Source organism: Salmo trutta, unplaced genomic scaffold (genome assembly GCF_901001165.1).
Source record: "Salmo trutta unplaced genomic scaffold, fSalTru1.1, whole genome shotgun sequence".
NCBI classification, from domain to species: domain Eukaryota; kingdom Metazoa; phylum Chordata; class Actinopteri; order Salmoniformes; family Salmonidae; genus Salmo; species Salmo trutta.
Window position 1 is genome coordinate 5,299 of NW_021822376.1, and position 12,573 is coordinate 17,871.

Here is a 12,573-nt window from a genome sequence, read left to right on the forward strand (position 1 = left end):
ACTGGCCGTTTGGAGGATCTCCTCCCTCTGCGCAGGGACACTGGCTGTTTGGAGGATCCCGTCCCTCTGTGCAGGGATGAGGCCTGATGATCGGAGGATCTCCTCCCTCTGTGCATTGATGCTAGCTGCTGAGATAATCCCCTCCCTCTGCGCAGGGACACTGGCTGTTTGGAGGATCCCCTCCCTCTGTGCAGGGAGGAGGCCTGATGATCGGAGGATCTCCTCCCTCTGTGCATTGATGCTAGCTGCTGAGAGAATCCCCTCCCTCTGCACAGGGACACTGGCTGTTTGGAGAATCCCCTCCCTCTGCGCAGGGACACTGGCTGTTTGGAGGATACCCTCCCTCTGTGACGGGATGAGGCCTGATGCTCGGACGATCTCCTCCCTCTGCACAGCAACTTCGGCTGCTGTGATGATCTGCAGGTATATCATAGAGCATATAGTAATTCCCTAAAAAATCAACCACTTGGAATCTATAACATCATTGACACATACACTGAGTGTGTTAAACCTTAAGAACACCTTATCTTTCCGTGACATAGATTAATCAGGTGAAAGCTATCATCAGTTATTGATGTCAATTGTTAAATCTTCTTAGTGTAGATGAAGGGGAGGAGACAGGTTAAAGAATGATTTTTAGACAATTGAGACATGGATTGTGTATGTGTGTCATTCAGAGTGTGAATAAGCAAGACAAAAGATTTAAGTCCCTTTGAACAGAGTCTGGTAGTAGGTGCCAGGCGCACCGGTTTGTGTCAAGAACTGCAAGGGGGGGGCAACTCAATAGGAAGGTGTTCTTAATGTTTTGTTCACTCAGTGTAGATCAATCCCTAGCATATACTTTCATTTGTATGTGTACTGATAATGTAAATACACAAATTATATTAACGTTATCTACAATATATTATAATACCGTAAGCTTCCCTGCTGCAGGGGCATTTCCTCCTACAATTTTGAGCTGATTTTCTTCACTTAAGCAATATTTTGTATCTTTGTTAATTTTCACATTTATTGTGTTTGGAATGGCACTGTTACTACAGCATTTCATGTAAGTATGTAGGACAATTACCCATAATGCTCACTGACTGAACATTCAAAATTACCATGGCAATTATTTAAAAATTCCCATGCCATCGGAAACTTGGAACCTCAGAGTTAAATTGAATGTAAATTATTAGTGTAGAGCTTCCTACTGGTTGATTCTCATACTTCACAAGTGGGAAACTTGAAATCATCATTCCATAACGAGTTACCGAGTCAGAAATGTCAGAATTTCCTAGTTCCGACTTGAAGGGCCTTCTATGATGTAGGGCAGGTCAGTAACCAAATTATTTTACTGTGCCCAGTCGCACACAGACTTTTATGGTCACACAAGTTGCCACCGGTCGATTCAAAATGAGTAGCCTAACAATTATTTACATGGCCCCAGGTACATTTGCAACCAAATTATTTTTCTGTGAGAAATCAATAATAGTTGCACACATAGGGTAACAATCAGCAATTGACAGTGAGCAATGAGCAAGATAAGCATAAACGGGAAGTTGACAATAGCTTATTATTAGTGTAAATACATTGTATTTCTATGGTTGCAGTCCTCTAAGATTGAATTGCATTGAATTGAATTAATCAGATCCAATGATTTACCGCCCGTAGGGTGGGGTACCGCTAGTCATCATTATTATAATCACCATCTCAATCATTATCACCATAACATCATAGACTTATTCTTCTGTATCTGAGACTCATCTGACACTACCTTAGATATGGCAGTCTGCAACTCAATACACTGCCCCTGCAAGGTGTTCAGCGTCCCCTGCATGTGGTTAATCGACTGCTTAACATCGTTCAGCAGGATCTGAATCTCAAGCCTGCAAGAAATCAGGTGGTTCAGCATACTGCGATGAAGAGAGGCTTCAGACCATGCCCATGGGACCATCTATAGGATTCTTTCTCACTTAACACCAATCTTATTAGGAATGATGCGCAGGAGAGCTCCATGAAATCAGGGACATGGTCAAGATGGCGACATGAGAGGGTGGAACATTTCTAGCTGAGGAACAATTTTAGGGTTTTCTCAGAAAGTTTATAGTTTAGACTGCAGTTGCAAATTGTTGGTTTTTTCACAAAAAATGATGTCTAACCATACAATGAATAATTTTGTAATTAATCCAACCATTGACATATATTTTTGACGATTTCCAACGAACAAGCTAGGTATCGAAAGTTTTTTTGTTGTTGTTCTTTTTCGATGTAAATGTAGTTTTTAATTGAATTTGGCCAAAGAATATTCAACAAAATAGCTATAAGTCTAATACAAGTGACCACAAGGCAATGACAAAACGCCTTTCACGTGCCAAGGTGATATACTTCTATATCGGACAGCGCCCATGCACTGAAGTCTTTCAGCAATAACAATACAACACATCCAAAATGCGACAACCAACAAGAAGTGCATTTATTCCATATGCATAATCAGACAACTGTGCATTGGTAATAATGTTTCGGATGAAATGGCTATCACAACGTCCAAAATTAAATTAATAATATCCAAAGTGCAGCCACAACGAGAAGTGCAATGTATTCAGCCTATGCCTGTTAACTGTGCACACACTTGTAAAACGAACTGGCTATAATCACAATCTTAGTGATTATATTTATATTGCAAAAATACTTGTAGGCCGACTGGCCGACAATATGAATGCTTCTTCTTTTTTTAAATGTATTATATATTTTTTTATTATGAACACAACAAATACAAAAAAAATAACCAGAAATATACAAACAAGAGTACAAAACCTAAAAGACTTACATATCAAGATTAATTTTCAATTTGTTAAATACCTTTTTGGTGCGTATTGCTTTTTTGTTTTTACATTTACTGATCATTTCAAAATAATATTTCAATTCTATCTTAAATAATGTGAAAAGGCATTTGTTCTCTGCCCACTTCATTTTATGGACAAAGAATCTTCCGTGAAAGATAAACAAATTAACAATGAAAGTTAAATCAGGGTCCATATCATTTGGTTCAAAATAAAAGATAATATCAGAGTCTTTCAAATTAACATTAATAGTTGTTTCTTTTAAACTAAAATCTTCTAACTCACACCAAAATCTTCTGACATAAGAGCAGTCCCAAAATAAATGGTCAAGAGTCTCTGGGTCACAACCACAAAATACACATTTGTTATCAATAGCTATTTTAAATCTGTGCATAATAAAGGTCTTTACAGGAGAGATTCTATGAATGAGTTTGTATGATACTTCTTTCACCTTATTAGATATACAATATTTACCAGATAACAACAAAACTTTGTTCCAGTTCACTTGTCCTCGGGCTGCATTCCAGTACATTTTAGCAGAGGGAATAGTAACATATTGACATAGTTTCCTTATATACATGTTATTACATTTATAGTTTACAATGTCAATTCCTTCTAATTGTATTGAGGCTACAAAATCCTCAACAGTTGCACTTGGAGTATTGTTATATTCTCCTAAAAGAAGAATAGCACCTTTAGGGACAGCTCTAACAACAATTTGATACTCCTCAGGAGTGAATGTAACATTGTGTGTTCTAATAAATTCTGGATAATCATATAGTTGTCCATCATTGTTCAGTAATTGTTTAACCCAAATTATGTTGTTGTCAAACCAGTTCTGGAAAAACAAAGACTTGTTTTTGTATTTTATGTCTTTATTATTCCAGATTGTATACCTATTAGGGGAAAAATTGTGTTTGTACATGAGGTTCCAAGTTAGAAGTACTTGTTTATGAAAGTTTGCAAGCTTAATAGGGATTTTACCCACATCAAAGTTGCATTTGAGTAAGAATTCTAGACCACCAATTTGTTGGAATATTAAATTAGGGATGATATTCCAGATGCAATCCTTATTTCTTAAATAGTTTTGCATCCATTTAATTTGAAATATTATGAGGCTTAAAAATCCAGAGCATTCAACCCTCCCTCACCTTGGGTGCTACATATTACCGCTTTTCTAAAATAATGTGGTTTATTCCTCTATATGAAGTTAAATCATTTCGTATCAACCATTTTAGTTACTGACAGAGGAACATCCAAGGCAAGGGAGGTATAAACTAATCTGGACAGACCTTCAGATTTTGATAAAAGTACACGTCCAGATAAAGAAAGATCTCTTAAAAACCAGGAGTTAAATCTCTTTCCAATTTTCTCTACAATAGGAGAGAAATTTAAGTTGGCCCTTTCTTTCTGATCTTTGCTAACTGTAATACCAAGATATGTGATCACATCTTTTACAGGGATATTACATACTGAGTTTAAGTCACATCTTTTCAACGCAAATAATTCACATTTCCTAATATTCAGAGATAAACCTGATACATGTGTGAAGGCATTAATGCACTCAATAGCTTTCTTGACTTCATTATGATCTTTCAAAAAAAATCTCTTTGTCTTGTATCTGAATACCCCTAAAACTATCCTTATTTATATGAAGTGCCATAACTTGTGTGACCAATAAAAATAAGAAAGAGCATCCTTGTTTGAATTCCACGTCTAATGTCGAATCTTTGGGAAGTTCCATGGGATAATTTAACAGCGCCGTTACTATTATTGTAAAGTGTCTTAATTACATTTTGAAAATATTGACCAAAACCAAAAAAATGAAGTCTCAACAAAAAAAATAATGTTCAACTGTATCAAATGCTTTGTAAAAGTCTACAAATAAAATAAAGCTATCTTCCATAATGTGCTCATTGTAGTCTATCAAGTCCAATACTAGTCGAATATTATTACATATATGTCTGCCCTTCATAAAACCAGACTGGGTATCGTCAATGATTTGGTCAATACCTTTTTTAAGTCTTTCTGCAAAGATGGATGCAAGTATCTTTCCATCATTGTTCATTAATGTGATTGGTCTCCAATTTTCTATCATAGAATCTTTGTTTGTTTTGGGTATTACAGAAATTAGGCCCTGTGTCATAGAAACAGACAGGACCCCTAAATCAATTGCCTCCTTAAAAACATTAAATATAAATTCAATAATATCCTCCTGAAAATATTTATAGAATTCACTGATAATGCTATCATTCCCTGGAGATTTGTTCTCTTTTAACTTGCTGATACATTTTTTTATTTCATTAATAGAAATAATTTCATCACACGACTTTTGGAAGTCTTCATCTATGAATTTTGCACAGTCTTTGACAGAGTCTAGAAAGGCAGATATGTCACTAGAAGTTGTAAAAGTATTTTGTATTTTTTTCACCTTCCTCCAACCATCTCCTTCTTGATCTTACAAATGCCCCTTTTGCTCTCTCTTCATACATTCGGTCCATTTCTAGTTGTAAAGAGAATAACTGACCATTTCCTTCTTCATCAAGGTCCTCCATTGAGATTAGAGAAAGTATTTCCTTAACAAGTTTATCTTCCCTCAATTTTTTAAGTTCAGCAATTTCTTTACCTCTCTTCATGGTTGTTTGTCTTATTTCATACTTAATTAATTCCCAATATTTCCCATAAGACTTAAATAGTTGGGCTTTCCTCCAATTGTCTTGTATAATATCTTTGGCATCCATCTTGAAATTATCATCTTCCAACAGTCTACTATTGAGTTTCCAATAACTCCGATTCGGTTTAACTTCAGATCCATTCATATTTAAAGATAAGAATATAACTTTATGATCAGTAAGAATTGATGGTTCAATTGATACCTTGACTACAGAATTATCTAATGAATTAGAAATCAAGCAGAAGTCAATTCTTGACTGTCTGGACATGTCCTTGTTACTCCAAGTGAATTCCTTTTTATCAGGATATTTAGATCTCCAAATATCGACTAATCCAAGACCAAGACATAGGTTATTAAACTCAGGATTAACTATGCAGGATCTGTTAGGAGGGGGATATCTGTCAATCATCACATTAGATACAGAATTAAAATCTCCACCTAAGATAATTTTGATATCCTGAAATACACCTATAACTCTATTAATTTCTTCTTCAAATTCTTGAAATAATATCCTGTTTGGTTTGTTGTTGGATGCATAAATACTCCCTAATAAAAACATTTCACTGTTGAAATTTACTGTTAACATTAACCAACGTCCAGAGTGGTGAGTCTTACTACTGATGACCTTCCCTTTAAATGCACCTCTTAAAACTGCTACACCTGCAGAGTGGTTGTTGCCATATGATAACCAGATATCGTTACCCCATTGATTTTTTCAAAAAGATAGATCGGAAGAACAAGCATGAGTCTCTTGTAAAAAGTAAAAGTCAGCATTAAACCGTTTGCAATACAGGAAAATAGCCTTACCCTTGAGTAAATGACGAATACCCCTGACATTAATTGAACAAAGAGATAAAGACATAAACTTCAACCAACAACCTTGTTATGCTAATATAAGCTTTTCCTAAGGATATGTAACTCAAAAGGATTTCCATCCCATTATTAACCTCTCCAATAACAAAAAACCCCCAAAAATATTGATCATAAAATTACCAAAGTATTGTTACTCCCACAAGGGGGACACATTGTGTATACTTTACAATAAGCAGTTATTCACCTATAGTCAGTGTTTAGTTTACCAGTTCTCAGGTCAGCCTTTTCTCATTCAAGTGTTTGTGTACATTTTATAATAAAAGGCTGCTTTTCACCTGGTAAACAGTTTTTTGGCCTGACAGTTCTGTCCGAGTTAGACTCTGGCTCTCACTCAAATGTTCTGATTTGGCCGCATTTCTTTCCCATCGATGATCACTCTGGCACCGATAAAAAATGCAGTTTTCCCTGCCTTTTGAGCTGCAGCCACCATCGGCCACAGTTTCTCTCTTGTCACTTTGTCTGCTGAGGTCAGATCCTCCGTGAACCTCAATTTTTGTTTGATGAGGAATTCACAATTCTTTGCTCGCCTCCAAAGAAGACCCCGTGTAGATCTGTTGGTGAACTGGATGATGGTTGTCCTCGGTCTCGTCTTGAACCTTAAGTCTTCCCAAACGATGGACGATGTCTACATTTTCCTGAAGTTTGGCTTTTGATTTGGGAATGACAGCTCCACAGATGTCAACAACTCTGCATTTGATGTCCTCACCTGCCTGCTCTGGAATTCCATGGAGCCTCAGGTTCCACCTGCGCTGGTATCTCTCCGCCTCATTCACCTTTTGCTCGAGTTCAGACACCTTCTTTTCATTTTCCTGGCAGATAACTTCCACTTTCTTCATGTCACTTTTGAGGGTTTTCACTTCTCCAAAGATAAAGTCAACAGATTTTTTAATGGCCTCAATTTTCATCGTATTCACCCTAACCATGACCTCCAAGCCATTTGCCCTTTCATCTATCGTTGCTGTCAAAAGCATTACAATATTGTTTTGCATCTCAAGAAGTGACATACCCTCTTGGCCTCTCATCTTTTTCCCCTGGGGCTTGACTGGAGTGCCGGGGTCATAAGGTAAAGGCCTGAGCTGGGGACTGGAGGGGCGCAAGATGTGAGCATTGTTGTCCGTGCTCACCGCATTTTCATCACCCATTGCAGTATTTCCCCCCACAGTTACATTCTGAAGAGGAGGACCCAAAATCATACTATCTTTAGTGGTTAATTGTCCATCTGACTATCTCTCCATTTCTTTCCTTTTGGTTCCGGTCGTGGCAGTTTCCATGTACGTTCGACAAGCTAGTTTTTGAGCTAGCTAGCTTATCAGGCTAGTGTTGTGTTGTCGCAAACTTCGTTTTAGAGGTGAATAACTTGCAGAAAGTAATCAATTACTTTGGTAAATAAACTAAACCATATTCATAAAGGGTTTTATGACCGTAGAAATAATCCAATGGTCATAATTGGGTAAGGAAATCCAATAATTCCTTCAGCTCGCAAAACAAATGATCAGCACTGACCGCCATCTTCAGCTATCGAAAAGTTTCAGCGTGTGTAGTTAAGTTAGCCTGCTAACGTCTTCATAGCTAGTAGCATGTAATCAGGACATGACCAAACTGTTGCTGAGATAATGGATGTTGAAACTTCCAAGGAGAAAAGAGGCATTTTTAAAACTCACTCATATGCTTGCAGTGTAAAAAAGGGGGGTGAATGTGATTCATACCCAAATACCCCAACCAAGGAGCAACTTCCAAAGAAGCTGAGAAGTGAACCATCAATGAGCCAGCTACAGGACAACATCGTCCACATCCTCACGGATGGCTATTCGTTTTTACCAATCTATGGTACAATGTTATTTGCAATTGTATAAAAAAATATATATATAAAAATATATATATATAATTTAGGCCAACCACTTGCGTGGTTCAAAGGACTGTTTTTATTTGCAACTAGTAAGAACTTTTCTTTTTGTGAGACCCTGATTCATGTGAACGTATACAAGTTTAATATTCTTCATATAGTCACTGTGATAGTAAATGTCCATTTCTGTTTTTTCTATTAATGCCAGGGGAATCCGTAATATTTTGTAAAGGAAATCTTTATTTTTGTATTGTAAGGGTAAGAGTGCCGACTTTTATTTCATTCAAGAAACTCATGCCTGTTCCACATATACTGCGTTTTGGGAGTGTCAATGGGGGAATGATATTTGGTTTTCATTTGGTACTAATCGGTCAGCAGGTGAAGCTATTTTAAAAGGCAACTTTAAGGGTCATATATTGAGTCATGAAGCAGATAATACAGGGAGTTGGATTATACTCTTGGTAGATGTCAACCATGTTCAATTCATTGTTGCAAATACTTATGCTGCCAATAACAAGTCAAGTAACTGTATTTTATTTAGAGACATTGAGAGGAAAATAAAGTACAATTATGTCTAAATTCCCATTGGCTAAAGTAATATGGGGTGGAGATTTTAATACAGTATTACATGATAATCTAGATAGATGGCCTCCTAAGGATAGCAATTCTGTTTGTGAGATAAGGAATATATGTCTAAGGTTAGGTGTTCTAGATATTTGGAGACATAAGAACCCAGATAAGATTATGTTTACATGGTGTACTAAAGATTTATCTATACCATCCCGTATTGATTTCTGGCTGATATCTGAAGATATGGCTGACACGGTTGATACAGTCTCGATTGAACCATCGATTTTAACAGACCACAAAGGGATCTCAATAAAGATAAATATGCATGGTTTGTCAACAAAAAAAGTTAGCAAAGGTTACTGGAAAATGAACAAGACTTTACTAGAGAATTAAGTATTTAAGAAGGAAGTAGCAGGAATTAATGATAAATACTGGAATTGTGCCTGTGTTATCAATACGTTTGGAAGTTACTGGGAGCTAATGAAATTTGATTAAGGCTTTTAGCTATTTCAATGGGGAAAGAAATTGCTCTGGAGCTATCATCATTGCAAATGCAGTTAGACTGTATCTACGAGGAAAAGGCCCGGAGAGCGTTTGTAAGATCAAGACGAAAATGGATGGAAGAGGGAGAGAAAAATACAAAATATTTCTTTAATTCAGAAAAAAGGGCAGGTGAAAAGACTTCCATATGTAAATTAATGATTAATAATACTCCCAATGAAAATCCAAAAGAAATCTCTCAGCATGTTACCCAGTTTTATCAGAATCTGTATACATCAGCCCAGCCAACTTCCAATATGGATCTTTTCTTAGACAATGTAGCAAACATTGCTAAGAAGATAGATAATGATTTCAGGGATTTTTGTGATGATGCGTTATCTGAAATTGAGATAAAAGACTGTATTAAAAGCCTTAAGGACAATAGGTCCCCTGGAAATTATGGTTTAATAAGAAAGTTTTATAAAGCATTCAATGATAAATTGATTCCTTTCATTCTTGCTATGTTTCAAGAATCAATAGAAAAAGGGGAGTTACCGGCTTCCTTAAAGCAAGGTGTAATTACTTTGATTCCCAAACATAATAAGGATACTCTTTATATAGACAACTGGAGACCCATTAGCCTGTTGAATAATGATGGGAAATGATTTGCCCTTGTATTTGCTAAGAGGTTGAAACGAGGCTTGCATCATATAATTGATGAACAATCTGGTTTTATGCATGCTCGACACATTAGTAATAACATCAGGTTGATCTTAGATATGATTGACTATAATGACCTCATCCTTGATGATAGTTTTCTTATGTTTGTTGATTTTTATAAAGCTTTTGACACTGTAGAAAATGAGTTTATGTTCAAAGCAATATGTTTTTTGGGGTTTGGTGACTATTTTTTGAAAGCAGTCCAAACTTTATATAGTGGTTGTACTAGCTCTGTAATATTAGCTCGCGGGAGATCCCAAAGATTTGATATTGGCCGTGGCATTAGGCAGGGCTGCCCAATTAGTCCATTTGTATTTTTATTGGTTATTCAAATTATGGCCTTTCATATCAAGAAAGGGAATTTATGGTGTTTCAGCACTTGGCAAGGAATTTAAACTATGTCAACTGGCTGATGATACCACCATATTTTTAAGAGACAGGAATGAGGTTTCTAAAGCAGTTTCCTGTATTGAAGACTTTTCCTTAGTTTCGGGTTTGAAAATTAATATCAATAAGTTAGTCTTATTTCCACTCAAGGATTGTGTTTTACAGGAAGTATATGGTATCCCAATTAAAGATAAGGTTACTTATTTTGAAGTTGTTATATCCAAGGATGAAAAACAAAGGAGTGAATTGAACTTTAACTCCATTATTGAGAAAACAAAGTAGAAATTGAACCTCTGGTTGATGAGAGATATTTCGTTATACGGTTGGGTTTTATTTTCCAAAGCTGAAGGGTTATCCATATTGGTTTATGTCTCGCTATCACTTGGCTAACCCCCTAAAATTGTAGAGGACTTAGATAAGATTCTTTATCATTTTATTTGGAGGAACAAGCCTCACTATCTACGAAAATATATTCTCACTAATACCCAAGAACAAGGAGGTCTTGAGGTTTTAGATTTCAATACTCCAAATAATACTTTTAAATAAATTTAAAATAAATGTTTAAAAAAAATTGGATTCTGAAGTATGTTAAGAACCAGAACAGTATTTGGAATGTTTTCCCTAAGTATTTATTTGACTCTGTTGGTGGTTTAGAATTTTGCTTCGATGTAATTTTGATATTGATAAAATCCCAGTAAAGTTGGCCAAATTCCATAAGCAGACAATTCTAGATTGGATGTTAGCGTATAAACACAAATACTTTTTATGGAACAAAGATATATGATTTAAAAATAAGTATTTTTTATAACTGGTTTGAGAATACAATTATTTTGGTTGGTCAGTTACTGAATAAGGATCGATATCTACTCTCATATGGGGAATTTCTTGATAAGTTTAAAATTACAATTACCCCGAAAGAATATGCAATTGTTTTTGATGCGATTCCAAGGGGCGGGTTGTCTCTCTTAAATTCCTCTGTGGTTGATGTAACAGATTTACATGAAAATATATTCATTGGCATTGGTATTGGTAGAGCATGGTGTTTGCAACACCAGGGTTGTTGGTTCGATTCCCACGGGGGGCCAGCACAGAAAAAATAAATAAAAAATGTATGAAATGAAATGTATGCATTCACTACTGTAAGTCGCTCTGGATAAGATGACTAAAATGTAAATGTAAAATAAATGTAGTAATAAACAGATTAGGAATATTGTTTATGATACTACAATTCTCTCAGCAAGATTCTTTTGGTCAGATATCTATGGTGATATACAATGGGGGAAAGCATGGAAAATTGCTAACAAATATTGTATCAGTAACAAAGTAAAGGAAGTTTCATTTGAAATGTTACATAGAATTTATCCTGTGAAACATGTTTTGGAAAGATTCAAGCTGTCACGACCGTCGTATGAATAATTAGACCAAGGCGCAGCGTGAGTAGAGTTCCACATTTTAATAATAGTGAAACTTCCAAAAACAACAAAGCTATAACGATCGTGAAACACGTAGCGCACATAGGCACTCACACAAAACAATATCCCACATCGCAGGTGGGACAAAAAGGACACACTAAGTATGATCCCCAATGAGAGGTAACGATTATCAGCTGCCTCCAATTGGGAACCATATACACACACCAACATAGAAATATAATACCTAGAAACCCCCCTAGTCACGCCCTGACCTAAAACACCATAGAGAACCCCGAGGGCTCTCTATGGTCAGGGCGTGACACAAGCTGAATATTGAATATAACTGTGATTTCTGTCGAATGGAAAAGGAGACCATTTTTGCATTTGTTTTTTACCTGTATTTATAGCAGAATGTTTTGGATTGACATACAGAATTTTGTTACAAAATAAATAGGGCCGGTTGTACTATTTAATGGTTTTGATATAATGATTTATTTCAGAAATTCTGACGAAGATAAAGATGTAGCATATTTAATTCAACTGCTAATAATACTAGGTACATTTCATATTCACAAATGCAAATGGCCTAATTCAAAACCTAACCTTTTTCACTTTATAAATGAGTTTAAACAATATGGCATCACTAACTAAAATGAAAAACAAAAAGGCAATTAAAACTTGTAGTCTTAATGAATATGATTTGTTTGTTTAGGATTCCTGGCAATGTAAATAGTTTGTTAGTACGCTTGTTTGCATGTGACTATTCCTCTTTTGTTTGATGATATTTGTTAA

General features: G+C 35.8%; 1 long non-coding RNA gene across 1 annotated transcript; it reads left to right on the top strand.

Annotated features, from left to right (window-relative positions):
- The first annotated feature begins 1,981 nt into the window (after positions 1–1,981).
- On the top strand, positions 1,982–10,647 carry LOC115182035 (uncharacterized). The gene is made up of 2 exons (XR_003873605.1): positions 1,982–2,214; positions 7,885–10,647. It is a non-coding gene; the product is annotated as an uncharacterized LOC115182035 (long non-coding RNA).
- Positions 10,648–12,573: the final 1,926 nt, after the last annotated feature.